The 23,544-nt window shown below is 38.5% G+C and overlaps 1 protein-coding gene across 1 annotated transcript in view; it reads right to left on the bottom strand.

The window, feature by feature from the left end:
* The window catches only part of SMG7 (SMG7 nonsense mediated mRNA decay factor), a 130,495-nt gene extending 107,227 nt beyond the window's left edge, over nucleotides 1–23,268 (bottom strand). The window contains exons 1-2 of the mRNA XM_007480938.3: nucleotides 23,133–23,268; nucleotides 19,334–19,442 (exon numbers count right to left, since the gene is read on the bottom strand). The gene's annotated coding sequence lies outside the window, so the exon portion shown is untranslated. The remainder of the gene's footprint in view (nucleotides 1–19,333; nucleotides 19,443–23,132) is intronic.
* Between the last annotated feature and the right edge of the window lie 276 nt (nucleotides 23,269–23,544).

The raw sequence follows: 23,544 nt of genomic DNA, 5'->3' as shown, positions 1-23,544 counted from the left end.
AGAGATGGGAGGTCCTAGGTTCAAATCTGGTCTCAGACACTTCTCAGCTGTGTGACCCTAGGCAAGTCACTTGACCCCCATTGCCTAGCCCTTACCACTCTTCTGCCTTGGAGCCAATACACGGTATTGACTCCAAGACGGAAGGTAAGGGTTTAAAAAAAAATAAGTAAAGAACTCAATATACTTTTAAGGTAATCAAGGGAAACAATGAGATTAATTGATTATACTCTTTACATGAGGAAGTGCTAACTAGAATATTTAAGATATTTATAAGATACTCAAGGGAAACAATGAGGATAAACAGGTTACATTACTAGTAAGAAGGTGATTACCAAGATTCTTAAAATAGCTGTAATAATTGAAATACCTAAGATACCTAAAATAATTAAGGTACTGAAGATACTTAAGGACTTTATCTCTGTTAGAGCAATAAATAGGAGCATATATAGATGGAGAGCAGTGAATAAGTTGGATATTATGGAATGATGTTCCCCCCCCCCCCACCACCCAAAAAAATCAAAGAATAAGAAAGATGAATACCTTGGGAAAAGAGAAAGGAGATATGTAAGCATCAGTACAATGGAAGGGAAGATGGGGGGTTGACAGACAGTGCTTGAACCTTATTTTCATTGGAATTGATACAAAATGGTAAAAACATCCACTTAATTATAGAAACCTATGTTACCCAATAGGGAAGTAAGAAGAAGAAGAGGAGGGGAGGGAAGAAAAATACAAACAAAAGGGAGAGGGAAAGGCAGGTAAATAGAAGCAAAAATATTTGAGCATAAAGAGAAGGATAAACAGAGGGATAATAAGATGGAAGGAAACACAGTAATCATAAATGAATGTGAATGAGATGAAATCACTCATAAAAATTAAGAGGATAGCAAGATGTATTAAAAACCAGAACCTCACAATATACTGTCTATAACAAACTCATTTAAAGCAGGGAGACATACACACAGAGTAAAGATAAAGGGCTGGAGCAAAATCTACTATGCTTCATCTAAAATTAAAAAAGCAGAGGTAGCAATTATGACAGTTTGCTCAGACAAAACAAAAGTAAAAACTGACCTAATTAAAAGATATAAGGAAGGAAAAAGAGCCATAGGCGATTAATATCAATATTAAACATATGTACAAAATGGCATAGCCTCCAAATTCTTAAATGACTTACAAGTGGGAATAGACAATGAAATTAGTTGGAGACAGATAAGTCAAACCAAGAAATAAACAAGAAAGAGATTAAGGAGACAAATAGAATTTTAGAAAAATTATACTTAATAGATCCCTGTAAAAAACTGAATGGAGATAGAAAAGAATATACCTTTTTCTCAGCAGTACATGGTACCTTCACAAAAATTGATCATAGAATAAGATATAAAACCTTCACATCAAATGCAGAAAAGCAGAAATAGTAAGTGTATCCCTTTCAAACTATACTACTATAAAAATTATCTTGAACAAAGGGCTAGAGGGAAAAAAAAGACAAAAAAATAATTGGAAACTAAACTTTATCTAAAAGAATGAGTGAGTCAAAAAACAAATCCTAGAAAAAACCAACAATTTCATTAAAGAGAATGACAAAGTGAAAACATAAAATTTGAAGGATTGTAAACCTTAAAATTTCTTAGACTTATGAATGTTGGAAATATTTCCAACTGGAAAAAATTTCCTACTGATAGTAAGAACTCTATTGGAATGTGAACCCCCCCCCCCCCTCCCGGGCATGGGAGGATCCTTCTTCTCCCTACCTAAGACTACTTTAGGACAGAAACCTTTTGCTAAACAATGGAAAGGGCTTTGACCTATGCTTAAGCATAGAACAGGAAGTTCTTTGAGTCATGATTGATTTTAGAATTGATACAATAGAGATACTTGGAATGACAGAACCAGGTCTTGGAAAATACAATCTGCACCCTACTTAGAGTAACAGGATTTAGGAAGGGCTGCAGCAAAGATCAAAATTTAATTATTTGAGAATATGACCTTCAACAGACATGTGCAAAGCCACAGACCTCTGGGCGGTCCTGGGTTAAACTAGAGCCACCATTGGCACAGGGAAGACATCGACAGTGATTGGTAGATGTGAGAACTGAGGGGAGGGGACTTAGATGGTTTCCTTAAAGATAGCAGGATCTGAGGACTGGAGGGGTGGAGAGGTTTTGCTCTGAGAGGTTGTGCTCTGAGAAGGCTTGCTCTGAAGGAGGCTGGATGTGGAGGCCCCTGAGACTGTTTCTCCATTTTGGTCACGTGAGTGATAGGGACTGATCTCTTTTCTTTGCCTCAGCTATCTAAGGGCTTGGGCCTTTTGGCCCAGCCTAAACAGAGGGGGTATTTAAGCCTTAAGCCCTGTTCCCTTCTCTCCCCTTTCTCTCTCTCTCTCTCTCTCTCTCTCTCTCTCTCTCTCTCTCTCTCTCTCTCTCTCTCTCTCTCTCTCTCTCTCTAATACCTTTCTTCCTCCTGTTTGTAATTAAAAACTCCATAAAAGGTTGACTGCTGACTTGAGTTTTCATTTAGGAATTACATAGCTGAATTCCTTGGTGACCTTAAATTAATATATATCAGTCTTTTAAAGTGATTTCCTTGTCACAGGATGCAGCCAAAGCAGTATTTAAGGAAAAATTTATATCTCTAAACACTTAATGTCAATTAAAAAAAGAAAGAGCAGGTCAATGAATTGGGTATGCAAGTAAAAAAAAAAAAACCAACAACTAGAAAAAGAACAAATTAAAAACTCCCAATTAAATGCCAAATTAGACATCTTGAAAATCAAAGAAATTAAATTAATAAAATTGAAAGAAAACTAATTAATAAATAAGGTTAGGAGTTGGAGTTTGTTTTATGAAAAAATAAATAAAATAGGTAAACCACTGATTAATTTGATTTAAAAAAAAAAGGAGAGAAGAAAACCAAATTACCAGTATTAAAAATGAAAAGGGTAAAATTACATCCAATGAAGAAGAAATTAAAGCAATTCATTAGGACTTATTTTGCTGGATCATATACCAATAAATCTGATAACGCAAGTGACATAAATAAATATTTAAAGAAACAGAAATAGCCCAGAATAACAGAACTAGAATACTTAAGCAATCCCATTTCAGAAAAAGACATTGAATTCTTTAAGAAAAAAGCCCCAAAGACAAATGGATTTGTAAAGATTAAAATTTAGGAATATTGGGAGACTGAGGCAGGTAGAAATTAGTTTCTCTCTGCAAGGAGTATTATATTTTTTAGAGGTTTATTAAGGATTAAGGATTAAAGAAAATACAGGATAAGGAAAAAGTGCCTAGGCCAGAGGCCTAGACAAGACCTCACCTACATTATGGAAAGAGCCATGTCTGCTCCATAGCCCAGAAAAACAGAACTAGAATACTTAAGCAATCCCATTTCAGAAAAAGACATTGAGTTCTTTAAGAAAAAAGCCCCAAAGACAGATGGATTTGTAAAGATTAAAATTTAAGAATATTTGGAGACTGAGGCAGGTAGAAATTAGTTTCTCTCTGCAAGGAGTATTATATTTTTTAGAGGTTTATTGAAGATTAAGGATTAAAGAAAATACAGGATAAGAAACACGTGTCCAGGCCATAGAGGCCTAGACACAACCTCACCTACATTATGAAAAAAAGCCACACCTGTCCCAAAACGGAAGTCTAAGAGAGCCCCGACAAGACCTTTGCCACCAGCTTAAATCCTTCCTCGATCTCCGCCCACCTCAGAATTCCCGTAAGATTACAAAGCATTTTGGGGAAGTGGAGCAAGGGCTTGTGGGGATTGAAGTCCAGAGTTCAAATCTCAATTTTACAGATTTAATAAATGAATTCTGCCAAACATTTAAAGAAAAATTATTTCCAATACTAGAAACTATTTGGAAAAATAGATGAGGAAAGAACTCTACCAAATTTCTTTCATGATACAAATATGGGATTGATATCTAAGCCAAAAACAGAAAAAGAAACTGTATACCAATATCCCCGATGAATATTGATGCAAAAACCTTAAACAAAATACTAGCAAGAAGATTACAGCAATATATCATAAGACCACTATGACCAGGTAGATTTTATATCAAAAGATATTCCACTGTTAGGAAAACTAAAATCATAATCAACCATATCAATAAGTAACAAAAAACCATATTATTATTTGAATAGATTCAGAAAATGCTTTTTACAAAATATGATACCCATTCCTATTGAAAACACTAGAGAACATTGGAATAAATGGAATATTCCTCAAAATGATAAATAGCATTAATCTAAAACCATCAGTAAGCATTATCTAATGGATATATATGTTAGAAAGTCTTCCCAATAAGATCATGAGTGAAACAAGGATTCCCATTATCATCACTGCTATTCAGTATTATATTAGAAATGCTAAACTCTAGCAATGAGAAGAAGAAATTGAAGGAATTAGAATAGGCAATGAGGAAATAAAGCTATCACTCTGCAGATAATATGGTGATATATTTAGAGAATCTTGGAGAATCAACCAGAAACTAATCAAAGCAATTAACAACTTTAGGAAAGTTGCAGGATATTTTTTTTTTAATCCACATAAATTATTAGCATTTTTCTACTTCCAATAAAGCCCAACAGAAAAAAATAGGAAGAGAAATCTCATTTAAAATAACTAGACAATATAAAATACCTGGGAATTTACCAACTATGGAAAGAAATTCTTTATTCTCTTTGTCTATTTTGAGTTAATCAATCAATAAACCCCTACTTAACACTTCCTTAACCATCAAGTAAGAGAATTCACAAGTCACTTACTTAGAGAGCTCCACCCTTATAACTCAATCAGGCAGAAACTTGTGAATCCTTTTATAAGAGTTTACACCCTCAAAGGATGAGAGGTGGATCCCATAGACATTGCCCACTGGGGCACTGCTAGGCAATTTGGAAGCTGTAATTGGCCCCTGTGAAAAGAGGAAGGGAGAGGAAGTGGCATGGAAAAGGGACTATAGAAAGTCCTGAACTTCCTGTCCAGGAAACCTTCGGCTTGGATCTTTGGCTTGGAGCTTCTCCTGGTGACTTGGCTTTTGTAGGTAGCTTGGACCTTGACTTCGGCTCTTAGACTGCTTCTTAGAGGACTGCTCCTAAATCTTCTCCTTTGGACTTTGTCTTGGGTAAGTGAGTGGCTTGCCTTCCTTTCCTGGCTTCTGGAGAGATTAGTGCTGGAGAGGCCTTCCTTTTTCTGGAGGAGTCTAAAGGTGAATCTTAAGTCTTTTCAGACTATTCTCCACCCAATAGTAAAGAAGCCTCTAATGTAATTGCTGTTGTTGCTGTTGTTTTTTACTCCTCCTCTGATTGGACTAGAGATAATATCATTTTAAAAGTCCATAGACAAAGTGGATACTATTTTAGTTGACACATTGAATGACTGAATTTTTAAAATTTTATTTCTTTTCTTTTTATTCTCAATAGAATATTTGATTTTCCCCTCCTTATTTCTTGTACTTAAAGTACATAGAATCAATAATCATCTTTTTTTTTATTTTGCAATAGAATAAGTTTAAAATATCCATTTATTCTAATATCAATGCATACCCAAAAGCTTTAGACTATGGAAACCTACCATTGATTGATAGATATTGTGGGACTGTGATTAATAATTGTGTCTGATTCCAGGAGAAGGGATCACAAAATAGCTATTATACAATGCCAAGAAGGACAAGGTCAAGAAAACCAACAATCCTTGTGGGATTAAAGAGATTTGTGCCAAGACAGTGAACTTGTTTGAGGTTCGAGGTAGCCCATGTTTGACATACATCAGACACAGGTCTTCCCCATGGCACATTCTGACAAGTACCTAAGTTTGGCTGCCATTTTGACTACCTTATCCCTAGGAGTGAAGGTAAAATCAGACAAGGGAAACATACTTCCCTTTTACATCAAAATCGAATCTTTCTCTTTTCTCTCTTCTAATATGGCAACTTTCTGTAGTCCTGACTGCCAATGAGTAAGTGTAATATTACTGCATTTGTCCTATAGACTTGTGGGACAGAAATCACTTTAATTGGACCCTTATTTAAGAACCTGTTATAGATTTATTCCTTTTTACTTAGAAATTTTTATATACATAAATTTTGATATTTTGGTTTTGGTTTTGATTTTTGTTCCCCTCAAAGTTTAAGTTATTCTTCTATTTGTTTTTCTTTCGACACCTGACTCATATACACCCCATAACTCAACCATGTATCCTGAGTTGATCTGGGTGCTGGTCAACATGACAAAATCCAGGAACTATATGATCACAACTACAAAATACTTTTCAGACAAATAAAATCAGATCTAAACAATTAGAAGAAACAGTGATTGCTCATGAATAGGCTGAGCCAATATAATGAAAATGACAATTTAACTTAAAATAATTTATATATTTAGTGCTATGCCAATCAAACTACTTAACAATTATTTCATAAAGCTAGGAAAAAAAATAAAGTTCACCTGAAAAACAAAAGACCTATAATATTAAGGGAACTAATGAAAAAAAAATATGAAGGAAGATGACTTAGCTGTGTTGGATCTCAAACTATATTATAATGTGGCAACAATCAAAACAATCTGGTACTGTCTAAGAAACTATGGTAAATGACCATAGCAGAGAAAGGGCTCCTTGTTTGACAGAAACTGCTGGGAAAACTGGAAAACAGTATGGCAGAAATTAGCTCAGAAATGAGCTGGCCCAGAGGGAAACCATTTGGAATGTTGAAAGCAGGGACAGGAGTGAAAGTTGGAAGGAGCAAGGAGGCTTGTGGGAAATAGAACAAAGGAGGGGGTCTTTCGCTCCCTGGACTCTGAGGAGACAGGAGTGGAAGACCAGAGCTTGGGACCCTAAAACCTGAGAGACCTGAAATTTGCCTCAATTTCCCTTTGCACTGAAAGACAGAAAGATTCCTGACATCATTGAATCAACCACCAAAGGAGCAAAGATACCAACATCTGCTGCTAAGGGGTGATAAACCCTGAAGCCTCATGGGGGTCACCTTAAAGACCTGTCCTGACCTTTGCCTTCCCAAGAAAGATGCTAGTGACCTGTTTTAGCATAGTCTGGTGGAGAGGTTAGAGATAAAGGAAAGAAAAGATCACAGAAGCCAAAGCTATTTGGCTTGGCTTAGCAGAGAGGATACAAACTGCTTGGGTAGTCCTTTAGTTTCCTAAATCCCTCATTCCTATCCCTCCCTTGTTTCCTTGATCAATAAACCACCCCTTTCTGAAGTAAATCACAGTCAGATAAGGTTGTCTAGAAGATAAAGAAAGAAGAATAAAGGGAAACCAAAAGGAAATTGGGAAAGGCTGTCTACCAAGGTTTGGCCAAGTGAAGTCTAGATTTGTCAGCCATTCATCCTTTCCCGAAGGGACCGTGTACAGAAAAGAAGTTTTCTTGGGCCCCTGGCACTGGCATAGCCCTGGGAAAAAGTCTATTCCTCAACCCACAGAAGCCTCTTGCCTGGGCAATGGCCTCTGTCCATCCCTGCTCTGCCATCATCACAGGGATACTCCTCTTGAGTCCATTAGGGAGGGGGAGGGAAGAGCTAAGCAGACTTTCACTCACCATCAGTCCTCTCTCTCTCTCTCTCTCTCTCTCTCTCTCTCTCTCTCTCTCTCTCTCTCTCTCTCTCTCTCTCTCTCTCTCTCTCTCTCTCTTTTTCTCTCTCCACTTCCTTTTCCCTTATTCCCTTCTCCTCTCCCTTAACTGTTATAATCTAATACCTTACACCATATACCAAGGTAATGTTAAAATGGATACATGATTTAGAAATAAAGGATAATGCCATAAAGAAATTAGAGGAGCACAAAATAGTTTACCTGTCAGACCAATGGATAAGGGAATAATTTAGGTCAAAATAAGACATAGACATGGCATGAGCAATATGGAAATATGTATTGTATGAAAACACTGATATAACCTATATCAGACTATTTTCTGCCTGGAAAGGTGGGGGAGAAAGGAAGAAAAGAATCAAAATTGTAAAATGTAAGAAAACAATTGTTCAAAATTGTTTCTATATGTAATTTTAAAAAAGTAAAAAGTAAAAAAAAACAGAGAGCATTATGAAATATAAAATAGATAACTTTGCCTAAATTAAATTTAAGCATTTTTACACAAAACAAAATCAATACAACCAAGGGAAACAAATAACTGGGGTAAAAAATCTTTATAGCAAGCATCTTTGACAAAGTCTTCATTTCTCAAATATATCGAGAGAATTGAGTTAAAGGATATGAGCAGGCAATTTTTAGATAAATAAGTTTAAATTGTCTTTAGTCACATGAAAAAATATTCTAAATCACTATTAATGAGAGAAATGCAAATTAAAGCAACTTTGAGGCACTACCTCATACCCACCAAACATGCTAGCATGATGAAAAAGGAAAATGATAAATGTTGGAGGGGATATAGAAAAATTGGGATATTAATACACTGTTGGTGTAGCTGTGAATTGATATGAACATTCTGGAGAACAATCTGGAACCATGACCTAAGGGCCATCAAACTGTGCATACCTTTTGACCCAGCAATACCACTACTAGCTCTATATCCCAAAGAGATTAAAGTTAGGGGGAAAGAACTTAATTGTGCAAAATATTGATAATAGCTCTTTCTGTGGTGGCAAAGAACTGGAAACTGAAGGAATATCTCATTTAAGGAATGGCTGAAGAAATTGTGGTAAATGAATGTAATGGAATACTATTGTGCCCAGAGAAATGACAAACAAGATGGCCCAAAAAAACCTGGAAAGATTTGTATGAAATGATGCAAAATGAAATGAGCAGGACCAGGAAAATATTGTATACTGTAACAACAATAATGTCTAAAGATCAACTGTGAATGAGTTAACTATTATCAACAAGGCAAGAATCCAGTACAACTCCAAGGGACTCATGACAAAAAGGATGTCCATAGCCATAGAAGGGATAGAGGGATTCTGAATGCAGATTGAAATATACCATTCTTCACTTTATTTCCTCCATGGATTTTTCTCTTGTATGTCTAGTTTTACAACATGACAAACATGAAAATAGGTATTATAGGATAAAAAAAACCTATATCATATTATTTACCTTCTTGGTGGGGTGGAGGAGTGGAAGTGAGGGAATAAACATGGATTTCAAAATGTCATAAAACAAATATTAAAAATTATATTGACATTTAAATAATCCAAAAATATTAATTTTTTTCCAAATTTTGCATCAGTATTCATTGTCAACAGTTAGTAAACATTTATTAAGTATATGCTAGGCACTCTGCTAAGTTCTGAGAATACAAAAAAGAAAAAGTTTCTACCTTCAAAGAGTTTGGTTGGTTGCTGTCCTTCATACTTGAAGAAGACCAAAATGACATCATTGGGTGATATTTTTTGACTCTTGAATAAATTGGATTTAGGATTGGAATTGTGAGGCAGAGTTGCATAGTCATCAGCCTTACTCTCTCTTTGAAAATCATCAGAGTTCAGTGGCAAGACAAAAGTCAGATTGACTGGAGGTGACCTGGGATGCTATGGATGACATTGGTGTTTTTGATGTTTGACCAAACTCTAAAGACTCCACAGTACCTGCTTCATGACCTTTGGAACAAATTATTCTCATATACCTATTTAACTGGGGGAAGGCTTCATTCACATTCTTAGAATAGACACCCTAATTGGACAGAACTCAATTTCTCCCTCTCATCCATATATGTCTAACAACCACACAGGGGATGGAGGGGATTGAAAGCTACCTTTGTGGCATAGATCATTTTGTCTCTCTTCTTTGTCTTTCTACTTGAGAAGTCCCTATCCCATGCTGGCTCCATTCCTAGGTAATTTCCCCTAAATGTCCTTTCCAGTGGAAAAGACAAAGATCACAGTATTTTGTGTCCTTTGGCCCTTACCTTGTCTTTCTTTCCTAGTTTCCTATATACATTTGTTATCCAATTATTTTCTGAATAACTAACAGAGCTAATATTTACTCTGTCTCTTTTTCCTTTTCTTCCTCAGCATTGACATGTTTTCTAATATATAACAAACACTTTAAAAGATTTCTCCCCAAATACTAAGAGATCAAATTCTAAGAGATCAAGGCAGGCATGAATAACATGATTAACATGACTTTTATATCTGCACATTGATGTTTGAATCTTTTTCTTTGTGGATGATTATAATTGATTAGACTGTACCATTCTTTCAAGCATACCCTGTAGTGATATTTTATTTAAAACGTTATCAATAAATTTAATAATGAATTTCATTTAGCCAATTTCTATTCCCCAGGTAGGTTGGTTGGAGATTGAGTAAAGTTCATTTCTTATTGCTTTTATGAGAATTTAAGGATGAGTCCTCCCTTAAGCTGGTTAACCCAAAGGTTACTGTAAACATCTTGAACCTAGATGTAACATAAGGGTAAACTTGATCTTAGTACATTATGTACACTAAGTACAAACAAAAATATGACATATCTAAACTGAAAGATAATACTTCCAGAGTGTCTGCATTACTAAGGAGATCTCATAATACTCTGTCCAATTCTGAAGAACACAGCTTGAAGAAGGTAGAAGGCCTGGGAAAGGATCTGGGAGAGACTACTGCAAAGGGATAAAAAATTGGTCTTATTAGTAAAGGTTAAAGCAATTAGAATTATTTAACCTTTTGCCTCTCTGACCCTACCAATTTCCCTTTCTTTTCCTTTTTTCTTTTTTTTTCTAGACACTGGAACACTCAACCAGCCCTTTCCAGTTTTGTATTCAAATCTAGTATAGCCTCACACCTTTGGAATGTAACTAGACAAGAACCATGAATCTTACTTTTTTCTTTTTTTTTTTTTTTGTAATGATGACAGAAGGGTGGGGAAGAAAACAGATAAGGAGAGCGAGGTAATAAGAAGTGAGACAAAGAGAGAGAGAGAAGAGGAGAGGGAAGAAAGCTAGGGGACAGAAAAGGGATGAGAAAAGGCAAGAAGAAAAAAAGAGGGAAGAAACAATGCAATGGAAAGGAAGGAAAGAAGAAAGGTTTAATAAGCTAGATCTTTATCTTCCAAAAATGTAAGGCTAGGTCCTTACTACTTCTGAAAATTATTTCTAACCTAACGTTTCTTCAAATCTAGGGTGGGATTACAAAAGTTTTATGCCTCTTGAGGATTTTAGAAATTAAAAGGCCTTTTAGAGGGAAGCACATGTCCAGGAGTTTTACAACCATTGTCAACATGGAATCTAGAAGCCTCCAAACTTGTAGCCTAGAAAGATTTAGTGATTCCCCAGTTTTATTTAGCTCAGGCTTGAGCCTGTTCCTGTGAGAATCCACAATCCACTTCAGATGGGAACTAAACCCAAGCCAAAGTCAAGTGACTCTGTCTCCAGAAGCCTCTCCCAGTATATACCACCCTCCTTCAGCTTGGGAGACTGACACGCTGCCTATAGTGCCAAAGAGTCACCTAAATAGAACTGGGGAATCACTAAATCTTTCTAGGCTACAAGTTTGGGGGCTTCTAGATTCCATGTTGACACTATCAATGTAGAAATCTATTCTCTCTCAAAACTATTTTCTTTAGAATTTGGTTTTCTTTGACAGCAAAACTGAGTACAAGAATGTCATTTCCCAAACAGTTCTGTAACAGCTCTCTCTCCATCCCATACACACCTCTTAATAGTAATTTCATCAGCCTATGTTGGATAGCTGCCGGGATCCATAAAATCTATGACTCCCTCATAAACAAATTCAATGTCTTTAATAAGTCCTCCCTCTTCAATATGTTTGTAATATTTGACACTAATGATCATCCCCTTTTTTCTTGAAACTCTTCTTCCAACTAGCATACCTCAAGCTTTTCTTAAAGTACTATGCCATTTAAAAGCTTAGTCCTTTGCCAAGTACTAGAGATACAAAGAAAGGAAAAAAACCTGTCCCTGCCCTCAAGGCACAAACATTCTAAAAAAGGGGGAGACAATATGAAAACAACTATGTACATACAAGATAGGTAGAGGGTAAATTGGAGGGATTCTGAGGGAAGGCTTTAGCACTAAGGAGGATTGTGGGAGGATTTATTTTTAATATATTGAATTATTTCTATTCCTGAGTTCTGAATTGAGACTCAGACTCCTCTTCATTCCTTTATTTCTAGGAACTTCAAGGAATGATCTACTCTAGAACCTAGTAAATAGAAGGGAAGATTATGGGTTCATCTTGCTCAGTAAATAAAAGCTAGTTTAAGCTAGGAGAATCTGCCAGAAGCAGTACTAAGTGCTCGTTTTTTCTCATTAAGAAACATTGCAGAATGACAATCCTAATTGGGCAGAACTCAGTTTCTCCCCCTCATCCTTATATGTCTACCAACCATCACCCAGGGGATAGAGTGGGATTGAAAGTTTTTATAGACTGCCTCCTCACTAGGTAAACACCGATTAGAGATATCTTGGGATGTTTAAGGGAGGAAATGAATAACGAGCTCCCAAAATTGTATTTAGGGATCCGTGGGAGGGGGCTTCCTTGTTTTTGGTTGCCAAGAGGATCTTTGACTATTAATTTATTGGTTATTATTAGCCTAATCAATAAATCAATTTTCTTACCCAGACGCCAGTCTCTCAGGATTTTTAATTATCCCAATTGAGAAAGGCTTCTTGCCTTTCAAGGTGGGATTTTTTCCTTGAGATTGTAAGGAAGCCAAGAAGTCTAGGAGATAGAGGCAAGGAAAGAGAGCATTCTAGGCATGAGGATCATCTATCTAGTGAAAGGCACTGAGACTTGTCAGAAAGAGGAAACAGGACAATGTCACTGGATCCCAGGATATGTGAAAGAGAAGACTATATAAGAAGACCAAAAAGGTAGGAAGGGCTTTAAGAGCCAAACAATTTAATACTCTATCCTGGAGGTAATAGGGAGCCACTGGATTTTACTGGGGGTTTTACATGCTTAGTGTTCCGCTTTAGGAAGATAACTTTTTTTAACGTTTTATCTTTATTTTATTTGAATAACAAATTTCCACATAAGTTTTCCAAATTTATATGATTTATATTGTTTCTCTCCTTTCTTCCCTCCCTCTCTCCCTCCTTCCCTCCCTCCCTCCTCCTGGAGTTGACAAGCAATTCAATCTGGATTATACATATATTATCACATAAAACATTTCCATTATTATTCATTTTTATAAGTGAATAATTTTATAAAACCAAAACCCCAAATCATACCCAAATAAACAAGTGATCAATGATATGTTTTCATCTGCATTTCTACTCCCACAGTTCTTTCTCTAAAGGTGGATAGTGTTCTTTTTATTAAGTCCCTCAGAATTGTCCTGGATCCTTGTATTGCTATTAATACCAAAGTCCATCACATTTGATTGTTTCACAATATTTTGGTTACTGTGTACAATGTTCTAGGAAGATCACTTTGAAAGCTAAGTAGGGAAGAGATTGGTGTGGAGAGAAACTTAAAACAGGAAGATAAATCAGAAGACTACTATAATAATCCAAACACGAGGAAGGAAATAAGCATTTGTTAAGGACCTAATATATACCAGCTACTATATTAAGCATTTTGCAAATATGACCTCATTTAATCTTTTGAATAGTCCTGTGAGGTGAATTTTATTATTATTATTCTTTTATACTGGCAATCAGAAGTTATGTGATTGGCCCAGGGTCACACAGCTAGTGAATGTGTGAGGTCAAATTTGAACCCAGGTCCTCCTGACTTTAGGCCTGATGCTTTATCCAGGCCCCATTGCTTTATGCACTATATCTCCTGGTGGCTTTGAGGTAATGAGAGTCTTCACTAGGGCCATGCAAGAGTCAATGTAGAGGAGAAGGGATATAGGAGAGATATTTATAAGTGAATAATTTTATAAAACCAAAACCCCAAATCATACCCAAATAAACAAGTGATCAATGATATGTTTTCATCTACATTTCTACTCCCACAGTTCTTTCTCTAAAGGTGGATAGTGTTCTTTTTATTAAGTCCCTCAGAATTGTCCTGGATCCTTGTATTGCTGTTAGTACCAAAGTCTATCACATTTGATTGTTTCACAATATTTTGGTTACTGTGTACAGTGTTCTAGGGAGATCACTTTGAAAGCTAAGTAGGGAAGAGATTGGTGTGGAGAGAAACTTAAAACAGGAAGATAAATCAGAATCCCCCTGGGGAGGGGAGAGAGAATGAGGGCTGGAAAATGACACTTAAGTTGTAAGCCTGGTGATTTAGGATGATGGTGGTGCTCTGTATAGGAATAGGGGAATTAGGAAAGGAGTGGTAGGAAAGCTATAGGTCAGAAAGTAGACAGAACATCGGATCTGGAGCCAGGAAGACTCATCTTCTGGCCTTAGACACTTAGCTTTGTGACCCTGGGCAAGTCACTAAACTCTTTTTCCTCATCTGTACTATGATCTGGAGAAGGAAATGACAAACCATTCTAGTATCTTTGCAAGAAAACACCAAAAGGATCACAAGGAGATGGATATGACTGGAAAACAAGGGTAGAAGATAATGAGTTCCATTTTGGACATGGTGAACTCTACTGGAAATCAGAAGAGAGGTTAAGGCTGAGTAAACAGATAGGAGAATCATCTGAAATAGAGATGATAATTGAATCCCTCCATGCTGCTGATATCACCAGCTGGGGGGAATACTATAGAGGGTGAAAAGAAGAGGACCTAGGACAGAGGTGTGGATAGCAGCCACAGTTAGCAAGAATGACCTGGATGAAGATTCCAGCAAAGGAGGCTGAAGAAGAGCAGTCAGATCAGAAAAGAATTGGGAGATAGTAATGTCACAAAAACTTGGGAGAGATTATCCTAGAAAGGAGGGTGATCAATAGTGTCAGTATTTACAGAAAGGATAAAGAAAAAGCTATCATATCTGGACATTCAGAGAGAACAGTTTCAATTGAATATTAGGTCAGAAATCAGACTTCAGAGAATGTAGAAGAGATTGACAGGAGAGGAGGTGGAAGCACTAACTGTAGATAGCTTTCTCAAAGAGTTTAGTCATAAAAAAGAGAGAAAAGATATAGGACAATAGCCAGTGGGGCTACACAGATCAAGGAGAGGTTTTTGTTGTTTTTGTTTTAAGAACAGAGGTAAATAGATTGGGTTAGCTGCAATGTAGAATATATGTGAGGAAAAGTAACAAATAATTTATCTATTATTAAATAGGCTAGAAAGATAGGCTGAAGTCAGATTGTTAGAACTTTACATGCTAGACAAATGATAGATGATGGATGGAGGGAGGGATGGATGGAGGGATGGATAGACCATCAGACAGATAGATAGAATGATGAGGGAAGAGAGAGGGATAGGAGGGATGGAAGGAGGAAGGAGAGAGAGAGAGAGAAGGAGGGAGAGGGAGAGATGGATGCATTTCAGTTCTTACTAGGCAGTAGAGTCCATATTTTATTCTGTAGACAATTGGGAATGGTTGAAGCTTCCTGAGCAAGGAAGTGATATCGTTGTACTTATGCACTAGAATGATCAATTTGTCATTTTCATGAATGGTGAATTTGAGAGAGGAAAGACTGGAGAAAGGGAAATTTATTAGGAGACTAATTATCTAGAAAAGAAATGGCGAGAGTCTGAACTAGAATGGTGACTATATGAGTGAAGAGAAAAGAATGAATACGAGACAGATATTACCTGTTTTTTCTACCTTTTAAAAAGCCTTTTTTTTTTTAGGCTTTTAGGCTTTTAAAAAGCCTTTTGAAATTATAAATCTTATTATTATAGAACTGTGCATATAGTAAAGGCTCATTTTAATATTTATATAAATATAAATTGTCTACCACCATACCACCCTGAACTGGCCAGATCTTGGTCCTAGTTAACAATACTTGGATGGGAGACTACTTGGGAATGAATACTGGGTGCTATAGATTTTTTTTAAATGGGGTACCTAGATGACCCAATGGATAGAGCAGTGGGCCTGGAGTCAGGAAGACCTGAGTTCAAATCCAGTCTCAGACACTTAATAGCTGTGTGACCCTGGGCAAATCACTTAACTTCCATTTGTCTTAATTCACTGAAGAAGGAAATGCCAAACCACTCCAGAATCTTTACCAAGAAAACTTTATGAATGGTATTGGTATGCTGAGGTCCATGAGATCATGAAGAGTCAGACATGACTGAACAAAATATAAGTTGAATGGTTACATTGGCAAGTTTGCAAATTACTCTTCTTTTACTTTGATTTATATTGTTGGTAGTACAAACAACCCCTTTATTTTAGAACTACTAGTAAAGATTCTTCCGCCTGTTCCGCCGAAGCAGTCTTCACATGCTGGGTGAGCAAAGCCTTAGTTCACCAGGGGTCGACGACCCGATAGCTACCCTCACAAGGTTTAGTCGGCATGTCGAAGCCTTTGCCCTGGGTGTGGCTGCTGCCGCATGCTAGCAGCTACTGGGAGCCACAAGTGAGAGCTGGGTGTCAGGTGGGGGTCAGAGGCTGGAGAGCTGCCCTAGGAGGGCACGACAAGCCCTCCATACCAAGGGTGCTACCCCTTCCTGAACACCTCATACACCCCATATACCCCTCCTTCATTAGAAGAAGTCCAGAAAGCCATTAAACAAATGAGTGCAGGCAAGGCACCCGGTAAAGATGGGATCCCAACTGAGGTGTACAAGGCCATAAATGGAAAGGTGCTCCAGGCACTCCACATAGTGCTGACCAGCATATGGGAAGAGGCAGACATGCCCCCAGAACTCAGAGATGCCTCCATCGTAGCCCTCTACAAGAACAAAGGCGCACGAGCAGCCTGTGACAACTACAGAGGCATCTCACTACTCTCCACTGCCAGAAAGATCCTCGCCCGTGTTATACTTAACAGACTCCTGTCATCTGTTTCAGTGCAGAACCTGCCTGAATCACAATGTGGCTTCCGACCAGATCACAGCACCATCGACACGGTCTTCACGGTGAGGCAAATGCAGGAAAAATGCCTTGAGCAGAACCTGAGTCTCTACATTGTCTTCATAGACCTGACAAAGGCGTTTGACACAGTGAACAGGGACGCATTGTGGGTGATCCTTAGCAAGCTTGGCTGCCCAGCAAAATTCGTCAAACTGATCCAGCTCTTTCATGTCCACATGACAGGGGAAGTCCTATCTGGTGGAGAGACTTCTGATCGCTTCAACATCTCCAATGGCGTGAAACAAGGCTGTGTCCTCACTCCGTTACTATTCAACCTATACTTCACCCAAGTATTATGACATGCTGTGATGGATCCAGACCTGGGCGTCTACATCAAATACTGGCTGGCTGGCTCACTATTCGACCTTCGCCGCCTGACTGCAAAAACAAAGACAACAGGGAGACTCATCCTGGAAGCTCTCTTCGCAGATGACTGTGCTCTCATGCCAAGAAAATCATCTCCAAACCATTGTGGACAGGTTCTCCACCGCAACAAAACTGTTTGGCCTGACTATCAGCCTCAGCAAAACAGAGGTGCTGTTTCAACCTGCACCAGGGAGGCCAACGAACCAGCCGTGCATTACAATCGACGGCACGCAGCTTTCTAACGTCAACACTTTCAAGTACCTGGCCAGCACCATCGCCAATGACGGGTCCCTAGACCACGAGATCAATGCCAGGATCCAAAAGGCCAGCCAGGCACTTGGGCAGCTGCGCTGCAAAGTCCTCCAACACAGCGGTGTAAGCCCTGTGACGAAGCTCAAAGTGTACAACGCAGTGGTCCTCAGCTCGCTCCTGTACGGCTGTGAGACATGGACACTGTACCGGAAGCCCATGAAACAGCTGGAGCAATTCCACCAACGCTCCCTCCGGTCAATCATGAGGATCCGATGGCAGGACCGAATCACCAATCAGGAAGTCCTCGACAGAACCAACTCCACCAGCATCGAAGTCCTGGTCCTCAAAACCCAGCTACGATGGTCTGGACACGTCATCTGCATGGACCCACAGCGAATACCAAGACAGGTATTCTATAGTGAACTGTCAGCTGGACTCAGGAAACAAGGCTGACCAAAGAAAAGATTCAAGGATCAGCTAAAGTCCAACTTGAAGTGGGCTGGCATTACACCAAAGCAACTAGAACTCGCTGCCTCTGACAGAAGCAGCTGGCGAACCCACATTCACCATGCAGCCACCACCTTTGAAGATGAGCGACGTCGACACCAGGCCACAACTGCACCTCCTGTAACAACTGGCGTCCCAGGCCCCACGTGCCACAAACTCTGCGCCTCAGCTTTTGGACTCCAAAGCCACATGAGGGTACACCAATAGATGATAATGCACAAAGACAATAGTCATTCTAGGCTTCTGAGACTACTACTACTACTACTACTACTACTACTACTACTACTACTACTACTACTACTAGTAAAGATGGTTTACTATGAAAAGAGAGGAAATAGAGGAGGGGGGGTGGGGGGGTAGGAGGGGTTGTTTTTGTTTTCATTATTAGATTATAAATTCCTTGAGGGCAGGGACTATTAAATTTTGTTTTCCTTTCCATATGTCTTTTGTGCTTCTCTTGCTAAGAACTGGAGAATACAAAGAAGCCACCCCTCCTTCCAGTCTCAAGAAGATTAAAATCTAGTGCAGGAAGAGATCTTAGAGGTTATTGAGTTCAATGTCCTCATTTTATAGATGAGGAAACTGAGGCTAAGACTAGGTGAGGTTAAGTGACTGGTACAGGGTCACTTAGCTAGTAAGTGTCTGAGGGAGGATTTGAACTTTTTTTCATATCTTCATAGTTTTAATTTCTCGGTTTTAATTTTATCCATCTTAGGGTACTCCCAACACTGAAGCAAGCCCACAATTTATGTATAAGTTAGAACCTTAGGGTATGACACAGGGTACTAAGAAATTAAGTGACTTGCCTGAGGCAAAACTTGAACCATGGTCTTCCAGACTCCCAGGTTGGCCATTTTTCCATGTTTCCTTGTTGCTTTTAATGCATGAAAATAATTAAGTAATTCATAGAGTCAGAAAGCTATAAAAGGATCATATTCATAGAATCATGAATTCAGAGCTAGAATGAAACTCTGAGGGAAGGGCTGAATAAAATGCTTGTTGACTGATTTAGTTCTTTTTCTTCAAACAATTTTAATATCTGAGCCATGCATTTGGGGGGATCTCCAGGGACAAAAATTCTGTAACCTTTCTTTGTAGCCTTGTAAAAGTCTTAAATCATTTTGAAAGTCAAGAAATTCTTTCCTTCACCCAATAAGTTTACAATGTAAAGCAAATTCCTCATTAGATTAGAGACAGAAAAGGGCTGAGATAAGAGAGGAGGGCACCAAAGAGAGATTCTACCTATTGCCCAATTTTGCCCCCAGGAACCACGGAGTGAACAGTACTGATATTCAATGATAAAATTATAGCAAAGACAAAAATCACCTTGAGCATGTGGGTTACAACCGGCCCATGCCCCCTGGTGGTGTTCGACTGCACACTCCACTTTCCCCAGTCCATCTGGACATATCCCTCCATTATGATGTTCAGAGCCCTGAAACCAATGACAACAAAAGCTTTGATGAGTTTTATGCAAAGTCTCATCACTATCTTTTTTTAGACCTAAATGAAAGCATGCTTTGTACATGGTGAGGCAATATTTTCAAGTCTAGATTGCTCTGTTCCTAGAACCCTAAAAATAGAGAATAACTTTGGAATCCCTTCTTTGGGATTTCAGACAATTGAGCCTCACTGTCAGTAAATCTCACCCATTCTCCGCATCAACCTGAGTATTTAGAGAACTGACTTGGACCTGACACTCAATTTTTAGCTCTAGAAGATTTGACAATTGGGTTGAATTCGATTTGAAAGACTGTGGAAAGGGGCCGATGGATTAGAGGCAACTAAGGTCAAGTCTTTCAATTCTAGCTCCAGAATTTAGAGAGAGAGACAGAGAGACAGAGAGACAGAGACAGACAGAGAGAGAGACAGAAACAGAGAGAGAGACAGAGAGAGAGAGAGACAGAGAGAGAGAGACAGACAGAGACAGAGGGAGACAGAGAGAGACAGAGACAGACAGAGACAGAGACAGAGAGACAGAGTCTGTGTCTGTCTGTCTGTCTGTCTCTCTGTCTGTCTCTGTCTCTCTGTGTCTGTCTGTCTGTCTCTCTGTCTGTCTCTGTCTCTCTGTCTGTTTCTCTGTCTCTCTGTCTCTCTCTCTGTGTCTCTCTCTCTGTTTCTGTCTCTCTCTCTGTCTGTCTCTGTCTCTCTGTCTCTCTCTCTAAATTCTGGAGCTAGAATTGAAAGACTTGACCTTAGTTGCCTCTAATCTATCGGCCCCTTTCCACAGTCTTTCAAATCGAATTCAACCCAATTGTCCAATCTTCTAGAGCTAAAAATTGAGTGTCAGGTCCAAGTCAGTTCTCCAAATACTCAGGTTGATGCATAAGTTTGTTGGTAAATATTTAACAATCAGCTCTCCAGAGGGAATGGGGAGGAGTCAGCAAGATACATTTTTAAGTTTAATTTGCATTATTAACATTTTCTCTATCAATTTCTTAAGTCTAGACCAGGTGGCAGCCAGATTTGGCTTTTAGCCAGTAGTTTTCCAAACCCCTTGGTCTAGGCAATCAACAAAACAATAAACGAAGCTTTGATTTGCAGTGTTTGTCAGTTTCCAGGCTGTAAGTGCTCCTATTGAAAATTGAACAATTGGCTCTGTCAACACGGAAATCTAGAGATTCCCAGTTTATTTAGTGGGGAGGTAGAAACCCCAGGTTTGGACCTTGTCACAGGAGAGGTTTCCCCCTGATATCTGGTTTCACCAGACAATAGACATCCACTTCAGGTGGGATGCAGATCCCCATCCTAAGTCAAGTAGCTCTTTTGTCTCCAGAAGCCTTTCCCAGTATATCACACCCTCCTTGACCTTCAGCTTGCAAGACTGAGGTGCTACCTACTGGGCCAAAGCTGAAGTGGATGTCCATTGTCTGGTGAAGTGGGACCTTCCCTCAGGGGGAAACCTCTCCTGTGACAAGGTCCAAACCTGGGGTTTCTACCTCCCAACTAAATAAACTGGGAACTTCTAGATTTCTATGTTGACCCCTCTCAAAGTTGCTCTAAGATGACTCCAACCCCCCTGACCCAACCAGGACAGCTCTAAATCTAGCAAAAGATATAAGTAATTTTGGAGTCACCCATGTCAGGTTTAAACAATCTACACACACACAAGCAGCAATGAGAGGAAGCAATGGGATAGTATACAGAATGTTGGCCAGACCTGACTTCTAGTCTCTCCTCTGCCTGGGACTGTAAGTTCCTTGGGCAAATAATTTAACCTTTGTCTCCCTCAATTTTCTTATCTATAAAATAGGGATAAAAGGCTGTTGTGAGAATCAAATGGGATATTTGTAAAGTGCTTTGCAAACCATAAAGGGCTTTATAAATGCTAGTTATTATTTTTTATTTTTGTTCTATCATTATTATTCTATCAACCTTTTGGTGCTCTATGCATCTCTCTGAGACCTGGTTTTACACTGGTAGAATGGAGCTTCCAGGCTGGAGAGTTATCTACACTGATGAAATCACAGGTCTCCTGTACACTTATATATATAAACTGTTTTTCAGTCATTTTTCAATCAGGGTCAAGCCCTGGTGGCCCTATTTGGAGTTTTCTGAACAAAAGATTCTGCATCTCCAGTACATTTTATAGAGGAGGAAACTGAGGCAAACAAGGCACTTGCCCAGGGTCACACAGCTAAGCTAGTAAGTGTCTGAGCCCAGATTTGAACTCAGGAAAATGAGTCTTCTTGACTCCAGACTTTGCCGCTGCTCACAGAAAAAGAAGTACACAGGTAGGTGCTTGTAGGCATGTAAATAATATCTGCAGACATGTCTGTGCACAAATTGCATAACCTCATCCCAAGGTTATTCTTAGAGAGTCAGATAGTGAGGCAGCCTAATCTGGGGAACTGCTTTATTAATAGGGTCCTTCTGATGATCTTTTTGGTGGGATCATGCTATGCTCTAAAGCAAATAGTATTATAGCAAATTGTCTTTCTATATCTGTAGTATGTATTAAAAATAAAACTGACATCATTTATATGTATAAATCTGTATATTCCCCATATCTGAAGTCTCTATTTCAGCCCCTATCTCTGAGGAGCTAAACAGAATAAAGGAAACCTTACCTAAGCAGGAACTAGCTCAATTCCTTCTTGACTTCTATAGTTTACCTAAGTTGAGCTACTAAAGCTTATGTGTCTCTCTCTTCTAATGAGGTCCTTGCTTGTATTTACTGTTATCTATCTCAGGCCAGAAGTAACTTTGCAAGTTTATATTTGTATTACAAATTGTTCTAGTTTCTTCCTTCCTTCCTTCCTTCCTTCCTTCCTTCCTTCCTTCCTTCCTTCCTTCCTTCCTTCCTTCCTTCCTTCCTTCCTTCCTTCCTTCCTTCCTTCCTTCCTTCCTTCCTTCCTTCCTTCCTTCTTTCTTTCTTTCCTTCTTTCTTCTTTCTTTCTTTCTTTCTTTCTTTCTTTCCTTCTTTCCTTCTTTCCTTCTTTCTTTCTTTCTTTCTTTCTTTCTTTCTTTCTTTCTTTCTTTCTTTCTTTCTTTCTTTCTTTCTTCTTTCTTTCTTTCTTTCTTTCTTTCTTTCTTTCTTTCTTTCTTTCTTTCTTTCTTTCTTTCTTTCTTTCTTTCTTTCTTTCTTTCTTTCTTTCTTTCTCTTTCTTCTTTTCTTTCTTCCTTTCTTTCTACTTCGGCCTTAGAATGAATACTAAGTATGATTCATGTTGTCTCCCTCCCATCTTCCTTCCCCCATCTTGGAGTTGACAAACAGTTCTACTGGGTTATACATATATTATCACTCAAAACATATTTCCATATTATTCATTTTTGTAAGAGAGTAATCTTATAATAAAACCAAAGCCCCATATCATATACACAAATAAACAAGTGATAAATTATGTTTTCTTCTGCATTTCTACTCCCACAATTCTTTCTCTAGATGTGGATAGCATTCCTTCTCATAAGTCCCTCAGAATTGTCCTGGATCATTATATTGCTGTTAGTAGTAAAGCCTATTACATTTCTGAGGCCAGCTTTGAACCCAGGACTTCCCAGCTCTAGGCCTGGCTCTCAATCCACTGAGCTACCTAGCTGCCCCCAATAACTCATTTTTCAAAACAGGCCTGCAATTAATGGGATTTCTGAATGCATCTAATTTTTTCCCTTGGTATATACCTACCTATTCAATCATTTTCAGGGCTGATGTTTCACATACCGATCTTATATGCAAACACACACTCACACTGTATAAAGGGATTCCAAGTCAAAGTTTTCAAGTCTAGATAAAGGGACATCTTCACAGAGAGCCCTGAACTTGAAAAGGAATGGAAAATAAAGAAATGTCAGGATGTACTCCCTGATCCTTCTGTAGCTTGGTCCTGGCTATAGTGGAATTAGGATTCAGGGATGGAGATCACATCCAGTTGCCATGGAAATGGTTGTGTGTCACAAATTTAGTACTATGACTTCATGGTGAAATGGAACAGATGGTCTGGAAGGAAAGGAAGGCCTTTGGTTAGCACAAATTATTTGGAGGAAAAAGAAATCATTACTAAAACTTTACCAGAGCCTCCAAATAGTAAATGGCTTTG

This window comes from Monodelphis domestica, chromosome 2 (assembly GCF_027887165.1).
Source record: "Monodelphis domestica isolate mMonDom1 chromosome 2, mMonDom1.pri, whole genome shotgun sequence".
NCBI classification, from domain to species: Eukaryota; Metazoa; Chordata; class Mammalia; order Didelphimorphia; family Didelphidae; genus Monodelphis; species Monodelphis domestica.
This window is presented reverse-complemented; position numbering and strand designations above follow the sequence as displayed.